This window comes from Mytilus edulis, chromosome 14 (genome assembly GCF_963676685.1).
Source record: "Mytilus edulis chromosome 14, xbMytEdul2.2, whole genome shotgun sequence".
In the NCBI taxonomy this organism is placed as follows: domain Eukaryota; kingdom Metazoa; phylum Mollusca; class Bivalvia; order Mytilida; family Mytilidae; genus Mytilus; species Mytilus edulis.
The window spans coordinates 27,948,414-27,958,365 of record NC_092357.1 but is presented as its reverse complement, the minus strand read 5'-3'; positions in this window follow the sequence as shown (position 1 = coordinate 27,958,365).

Sequence of the window (9,952 nt, the reverse complement as noted above, 5' to 3'; positions counted from 1 at the left end):
GGGACGTAAATCAGCCACTAATCCAAGAAAAGACAAACATCAATATGTGTCTACATTTGCTGAAAAAGCATTAGTATAAAGGAAAAATATCAACACACGTTTGTTATACAAGCAAGTATGATAACAGATTGAACGAAATCTCATTTTTATCATGGTTGTGTAATGAACTAACTCCTGCTTTAAATATTGTATATCAATCTTAAAAAGGAATATATGTATAGTTATAGTAATATACGAACAAGAGGTTCGCAGGACACCAGTGACAATCAAACTCATCAGACGGGGGGAAAAAACTAACAACGCATGGCAAAAAAAAGACAAAAAAAACAGTACACAAAATACAACATTTGTATGACGGTAAAAAAAAACCACCTAATCAACATGAAGCCATCCATAACCTGAGAGTGATATCTGGTGTTCCGGAAGGGTAGGCAGATACTAGTTAACATGTTGCACGCGTCGTGTTTCTCTTGTAGGTTCAAACCAGGTAATCAGTATAATATGGTAGATCACATTCGGGGGAAAAAGGACGGGAAAGTGGTGACAACTATTGGGACATATGAATCGACATCTGTGGAACAATTAATCAAGCCCTTGATTACCATACGAACTGGGAGACATATACTCCATATGCAGGCGCTGCTTGAATGTTGCTTCATGAAAAGTTTCAAAATTGGAAGCAGACATCAACGTAGTATATTATTTTTTACAAATCTTCATAGTCAATTACTAGATGTAAGTCTATTTATGAAGCAAACTCAACTGTATTTGTTATATCTTTTTTTTTAATATCGAAAGAATCCATGCGTTCAACATAGTCACCAAAATTTGAATTATTCAGAACGAAAACATCATCTGTTTACCGGAAAGTGCAGTTAGTAAATTTTAGTGTAAAGGAATCGAGTTTAAGTCAATACAAACATTTTGGAACATATAAACATGATACGTAGATATAAGACATGTCTTGTTCATATTATTCCATAAACGCACTTTTACATGAAGGTCGAATAAGAATAGGAATAAGAATAATAAATCCATCCAAAGGACCGTTTCCGAGCATATACATATACAAATATTAAGTATACAGTAATTTTTAAAATATATTACATTAAATATAAATGATTAAATAACTATACTCCATGCTAGATGGTGTTTGAAAATAAATTATAATTTAGAATAATTCTTATATAATTTGCGGATACTTTGATATGATTGGTCGAGAGAATTTACGGTAGTTGATCTTGACGTTGGTTATTTTCGAGAGACGACGTTGACCGAACTTCTTTTCGTAACCAATGTAAACAAGATGACGGCGTTAATAACACCGACGTTACTAATTGTATTTCCACTGCACTTTTATCGTTAAATAAAATAATAAACAAACACATTCGTTTGAATGCTAATAAGAGTTTTTGTAGCTTATTTTGTATTAGATAACAAATTGCATTGTGTACATATTTAAACGTTAACCAAAATATATATTCATACGCCAGGCCCATTCAATGCCATAAATATATAATTTACGTGTGATAGAGGTAGCAAGTGTGGAAAAATATATTCCCTATCTCAAATTAAAAAGAATGATAAGGATTAAACGCTGTTTAAAGGAATTTATTGGTGCATAAACTCGACCAATTTAATCACAAACAAATAAAAGGCGTTTAATCCTTTAATCTTTGTCTCTATAATAAAAAAAAATGAAATTAAAAAAAAAAAATACATAACTACTATGAATATTTGGTTTTTGTAATGCAAATTTTCTTTTAGATCAAAACAATTAGTTATTAATCTTGACACTGACATTAACATTTTCAGACTCACATGACATCAACCAAATAAATTGTTTATACTTTGAAATATAAGGGAATAACGACCGTCTGGTTTAAATTTATTATTTAAGATTGTGACAAATATGTATGTGTGTTATTAATTGTCTCTTGTCGGCTTATAATTTGAATTATAAAGTAAGATGGCATTTTATATTTATATTTATAAAAGTAGAATACGAAAGGGTCTTAATATATACAGTGTATTACTTGATGACTAAACAAAACCGAATATGTTGAATAATTAAATCAGATTTTATTCATAACAATAAAATTGGACATATTTATTTAAAAACTAAAACAACAAAACTGCACGTATAAAGTGATCAGATATACTGTTTCAGCTAAATATTCACAAGGTTAGAAATATAGATAAATTATTTTCGAGTACGAAAAAAATTTAGACGACCCCAAAACAACACAAACTGTTTTTTCTTTCATTATAGAATATTCAATAAATATAGGCTTAATGAGTTATAATTTGGTACTATTAAAATTTTAGGTAAAACTGGTCCCACAACCGTTGGAATATTTAACTAAATTCGAAGAAAATGAACCTAAAAATTCCGAAATGTTGCGCTACATCTGTCACAAACAATAATTAATGCAAATGGTCAGTAACAAATCATTCGAATAATGCAACATTACATTAATAGTAAATGTTCATCAAGAGAACATTTCATTAACATTTCATGTGCTAACTACATCCATTGTAAGTAAGTGAAGGCCGACAGAATTGATTGCTCTCTGTGTAATTATTGGTTGATTTTAGTGAAATCAAGCCGATGAGTTAATTTCTTTTGCAAATTTGGCATACTGAAGCCTTTTATAGTTTATTACACCGGAATGTTTTACTAATGGTTGATGGTCTTTTTATAAATAAACTAATGTTTAAATCATCGTCCTTATGATGTCTTCTGAATAATTCGATCACTTTAAATTACACTTCACAAACACACGTGACGTAACACTTGAATTGAATTTAATTATTGTAGTTAAACCTGTTTATACATAAACAAATCAAGATTCACGATTTTGTCCGATTTTGACAGTATTTTGGTTTAATGAGGTTCACATCGCATACAATTTGATGCGACTAAACTTAAAACTATGTTAATTCGATTTAGACATTTTTTTGTTTAATATGCAAGATACGGCCTGCAGAATATTCTATGACATGGTTTCTGTGACTTTCTGTAGTCTTGAATATTATTGCCCAGACTGATTTTATTAACGTACAATCTAGATATAGCATTAATAAATTACGGTTTTACCAGTATCGCAATAATTAGTTTAAACTTGAGCTACACATTTAACTCAATTCAACGGCTGACAATAACCAGCCCCATAAGGTCATTATATCGAGTAACCTATTGTAAATACACAAAAATTTTATAGGACATATATATTTTATCATACATGTAGCTTAAAATAAATGGCAGGCGACACCTTTCGTCTTATACCACATTCGCATCTCAATTTCGGATGTAAAAAAATAAGAAAGCAAACAAGTTTTCCAAAACTAACTCCCTATCTATTATTTCTTGCATTGCATATTGTTTTTTAATACTGTGACTATACAATATCAGCAAGATCAGGTATAAGCTAAAGTCATTTCCTGAATTTAAATGACATTTTACAAAACAATATTGACATGTAGAGCCATTGTTTTGCTATGTATTGATGTTGATGATTGCAACTTAGCACGATTGTTTTTTTTTATCGAGATCAATCATGTGTATAGTCTAAGTTATTTTACAAAACATGAATATATATAAAGATGCAATCAGGAAAAGCAGTGAAAACGTCATGGCTAGAACGACATAACATGAACTAGTCTATCTGTTTTCACATAAATAAATAATGCAATATAAATGTAAAATATATAAAATATTAGGTCAGATCTTGTCTTTTAAATTGAATTGTATTCAATAATGTTGTCTGTGAATAGCCTATTCTGCATCATTATGTCATTGTTGACAAAACCAGACTTCTGATTTTCTGCAACACACGCTAAACTCCAATATACATTAATATTAATTTAATACATATAAGGTTGTTTTAAATTCATAATAGATGGAGTGTTATATAATCATTACAATGAAATAAATTGCTAGCCATAAAATTGTGTAACCACATTACATGTCAATAAGTGAAATGTAAGAAGTGATTTAATGTATAGCTCAGCGTTTTATATAATCGAATTATTGTCAAAGATAAACAATTACCGTTGCGACAAAACTAACAGTAAATTCTATAAAGTCTTTATTAGATAAATTTTCTGTTACAAAACTTTGGCTGTTGTAAATTCATAATAGATAGAGTGTTATATAATAATTACAATGAAATAAATTGCTAGCCATGAAATTGTGTAACCAAATTACATGTCAATAAGTGAAATGTACGAAGTGATTGAATGTATAGTTCAGCGTTTTATATAATCGAATTATTGTCAAAGATAAACAATTACCGTTGCGACAAAACTAAAAGTAAATTCTATAAAGTCTTTATTTAATTATTTTCTGTTACAAAACTTTGAATTTTCGAAAAATTCAGGATTTTCTTATTCCAGGAATAAATTACCTTAGCCGTATTTGGCGCAACTTTTTGGAATTTTGGGTCATCAATGCTCTTCAACTTTGTACTTGTGTGGCTTTATAGCAATTTTGATCTGAGCGTCACTGGTGAGTCTTATGTAGACGAAACGCGCGTCTGGCGTACTAAATCATAATCCCAGTACCTTTGACTATATTGATTAATTTCTCCTAGACGAATTGTTAATGATAGTAGTGAGGAATTATATCTATCAATTACAATCTCCTAAAATATTGCAACAAGTCTGAAAATCAGTTCCCAAGTATAGGAGTTTATAAAACATGTAACTTAATTCAAGAGTTATAACACATACGTTTTAGCTTATCTTTTCACTTCTTTTCACTTTACGTTTAACTCTTACCATCGAATCTTAGTAATGTTTTAACAGTGTATATAGTTACTTCCAAATCAAATGTTCGAAACTTATTTATTGTTGTTGTCCAAAATGTGGATTTTTGTTTTGGTCCGTTGTGCTTTTATTTTTTTGTAAGAAGGGTCGTTGGAGGGTGTTAGGGTGGTCAACCACTAATCTGTCACACATTAGTAATGTAATTGGAGTGGTTGGCAATAACCAGCTACATAAAGTACGTATGTCTAGTTACATTCGTATGTCATTTTATTGCAAATTTCTACTTTATCACAGCTTATATAATTAACACATATGACAGCTGACACCTTCCGTATCGAATAACATCCAACTTTCAATTTGAAATATAAAAACTAAGACAGCAAACCGGTCTTGAAAAACTAACACACTATCTAATATTGTCTTGCTGGGAAGTTAATACATGGCAAAAGGAAATAAAGGGCAAATCCGTCGACATCTGTAAAACAGATGTATTATAACGGTTAATAGACTCGTAATGGCGTTCGGAAAGTTTACGAAGAGATATTTAAACTTACTTGGTGCTCTTGGTTTGATAGCTTCCTTGTTAGCAACAAACATCTTTCAAGAAAGAAGGAAATGAATGCTTACTTGTAGATTTAATTTGTTAAGCAGTCTACTTTTAAACCAAACGAAAAACAATATTTGCCATAACTAAGAAACACGTCGTATCAATTGTGATATATATGGACAGGAAACTGAACATGTATAAGTCATAATTCAGATTAAATTCCACAACATTCTTATACATATTGAGAGATTTAAAAAAACATGACTGTATGTATAACATGTTCAGCAAGCGGTTATAGCAACAAATATGCATCAGGTTCAAAATTTAGATGAATCCTTTACGTGCACTGAGATAAATAAGACCACTTCATTGTAAAGGCCGTACGGTGTCCTACAGTTTCTGTATAACTGTTGTTTTTTTTTTTGTGGAAAAAAACTGATTGGCAGTCATACTACATCTTTTTATTATAATCCATACAACACAAATAAAAATCGTCTTATCAATATAGAAAAAATCAATATAAATAATGGAAAATATATATACTTGAGGAGATATAATATGGCACAACAAACACGCGTTTCATCTATATAAAAGTCGCTTTCATATGCTAACAACTGCTACTAAGCCTATGATTAAGTGAATGTCGAAGGAATTTGTCGATGTCTGCCTAATAAATTGTTGCTTTAACTTTAATCAAGCCGACGATTTACTATTTATTTTAATTTAGTATGTTCGATAAGGTCCTAAAATGGCCCACTTTTTTAGCGTGAATTTCAAATTCGGATTTATTAACCAATATCACGATAAATTATAGCTATTTTGTTTAAAATTTTACGTTTCTGCGTTTCATTATGACGTCACAAGTTGTACTCATATTGATTTTTCACGAAAAAATCAATGAAAATGGGTAAATTTCCAAAGATTATTTGACAGGAAACATAGAGCACATACGTCGACAACAAAGATCTTTTAAATTTTTTTGTCAAATTTCACCAAAATCTCTTATCTTGACCGTTTTGGAATGTAAAAATGGTTGTGTTAGAATTAAACTTTGACAAAAACAGTTCTGTTCAACTTTTTCACATGTCTTTAAGGCAACTTAAAACAATTATTGTCTTGTAACCATAAACTTTATAATTGGGGCCAAATATGGCACTTACCGAACTTACTCCTTTGGCATAAAATAGTCTTTTATGGTTTATTTTAGAGGACGGTTTTGCTAATGACTAGACGTTTTCCGATCCAATTTGCTATTAACTTCCTCGTCCCTTGAATTTTTCTGAATAATTTCCTCATTGATACCATTTATATCACATCTTCTTATTCTAAATCAATTGTAATGGAATCGACTGCTAACGGTATATCCATAAATGACTAAATTACTTCATGCACCTATCCATACAAAGTAAATCACGGTGTGAGCATCACTTTATGTTCCATTATGTAACATACTAAGCTATAGTAGATAGATGATATATTCATCAATAACCATAATGATTTCATTTGATAAACATTCATCTTATTTTCTTGTATATCTTGTATCTTGTATATGCGGTAGCAAATCGTCTTTGCTATTTTTTTTTTCATTTTCAGTTTTCAATTTCAACAATATTAAAATGATAATTTTAAATAACTCTTATTTCAGAACGAAATGTGTTCCGCTGTCAATATAGATTTGATGATGATGAGATTTTTCACACTTTATAATTTAAGATATCTACTCATTTTATGTTTAAACATAGCACTGGCTTGTCAATTGTGAACTTAAGTGACAATTTTGATCTTAACAACATACGATCATTCGGAAACGTATAGGAAAGAGATAATATTAAGTTGCAATCAATACCACATGATAGAAACAGCATACAAAGGGTACATTTCAAATGTAAATGAATCAAAATGTGATACATAATATATTTTGATTAACTTAATGGGTTATCAGTGGTCCAAATACCGGAAGGATTAATTCAACATGTCTTAAATTATTTGTTTATGAGAGCTTATGAATGCTCGAGTATAATATTGTTATTATGAATAACAATTTTTCATAACGAATAGTGTTTTGACGTAAAGTAATTATTTGGTGAAATTTCTCGCACTGAATAATGAAATATCAACTCAAATGATATATAAACGCAACACTAGTCAAGCCATTTTAAATTGAAACACCAATTTTGATCTCAACAACATCAGAAAAGTCTGAACCATACAGTCTTTTGGCTTGCAATCATTCCAGTGATTGTTATACACTTGTTAAACAACTATGTCTGTTGCTGTTGTGTTGTACAGATAAATAGTTATAGACAAACCAACCAAATATAAAATCATGTAATTTCAGGTGCACAAGAATGTTATGCAGATCATTGTTCAAACATGAGAGGTAAAGTACAAAATAACGTTTGACAATTTAATCTAGTGAACATAAAAGTCTCTATAATAAGTCATTAATTATTTTGATAATTTTGAATATCGGGGTTCGTGTTGCTTATTGTTCTATTGTTTGTCTGTTTGTCTTTTTCATTTTTAGCAAGGCGTTGTCATTTTTTTTTTTATGAGTTTGACTGTTCCTCTTTTATACATTAATCTGTTTCTTATTTGAATTCCGAAGGAAAGATCAATTGCAACCAAATGAAAATATGATACATATATGTTGATAACTGTATGCTTATTGATTACTGTAAACCAACTTATTTTCGCGGATCCTTTATTTACCGTTTAGCCCTTTCGAGTCCATTTCGCGGCAATTAAATTTGCAATTTTCTTATTAACTTGATGTAGTTACATAAGGAAAGATACTCGTTTAAGATATTCGCGACGATTTAAATTCGCGTTATTTTTCTACTCGCGAAAGTCGCAAAAATAAATCGCGAAAATTTATTGGTTTACAGTATAATGGTCTTGTCTAAATTAGTTTGTTAACTTCAGGCACACATGGTTAATTTTCTCCTTCAATAACAGATATCCATGTAAGTGTAGAGTGCTGCAGATTGCGTTTAAACAAGCTATCAATCATTTCATCAAAGTTATAAGGGGTTTAGTTGGTGTGATTATAACACAAAGTTGAAAGCTGTTCACGTATATTTCTCCTTTTTTCCCAATAAGTCTGGTTAAAAAGTCAACGCATCATTATCCATATAATGACATTTTACGCAACTGGTTACAAAATGTACAAATGAAAGCTTTAGCTAGCTATGAAACCAGGTTGGATCCACAATTTGTTTTACAAGAACACATCTGTACCAATTCAGGAATATGACAATTAAATAAATTCTTTTGATGTGTTTCAGAATTTCTTTATGTCATTTGATAAAGACCTTTCCTTTTTGAATTTTCTTCGGATATCGGTATTTTTAATATTTTATTATCTACAAATATTCATTTTTATCAAAATACGTTTAATATGTCGTCTTAACACAAACAAGTGCACTTACCCAATCATTTGAAAAAGCAATGTAGAAATATATCTTAATATATTTGATTTAAGAAGGACATTGACAGTTTTGATTCAGCAAAATTTGATAAAGTCAGTCATGCTAAATGTGTGCACACATGTACACAGTTAAACGACATTGACACGCTATGGGACTTGTTTGAATGGGAAAATTGTGTGACATGATTTCTGTAATCTGTAATGTTATTGACCAGACTGATTTTATTAAAGTACAATCTAGTCATAGCATCCGTATTCATTGAGAATGTAAATGACGCAGCCTTTCAATTACTTACAATTGCTCTTCATGAACACGACATGCGTAAAATAAATTACCAAGGGAACTGTGTTAGAATATAATAAATCGAAAGCTTTCTGAACCGAACCGCCTTTGGACATTTGATTTTGTTAGGTTTTGACAAATATTTGGTTAAATCATTTTCACAAAGCGTTCAATTTGATACAGCTAGAAATACAAACATGTTTTATTTAGACAAGTTCTCGGCCTATGCAAGATTGGGTTTAGGCAGATTTCATTGCATTTCAATTGAATTGGTTTGTTATACTCAATTATAAATTGATAATGATTTGATCGAGTCTATTTTCATATAAGAACATCAACCTTGTACATTCCACCTGTTTTAAGCATACCCATGCATATTACACTCATGTCTGTTTATATTGTATTAGTCCAGCTGATTCGTGCATTTTTTCAAAAGAATTGTGGGTTTGATGATAAAAGCATGAAACTTTGCACAATGGTAGATCTATATATGGTTGTCAATTTAAGCTATGGACCCACCTTGAAAAATCCAATATTGCGGCCATTTTCAAGATGGCTGCCAATCAGTCAATATATCAGTTACCAGTTTTAAATTACAGCAAATACTATTCAAATCTAATATTTTTAAAGCATAACACATGTGATTCAACGTTTAAAGTAAGTCGTGGTGGTATTTAAAACTTTAAAAATAAAATTAAATGGCGGACATTTCAAAATGGCCGCCAAAAATGTAAAAAAAAAAATTTATCTAAAATTAACTAAAACATGGCTCTGTTGATATTCATTTCATTCTTCGAATTGTTATTTCTAGTTGATACTACGTTCTAAGGATTGTGTTTCCATAATACATGGCTTGAACGATATTTTAATCAAATATCCCTTAAATGGGAACATTCGAACGTTTTCATGACGCCTTTATGAT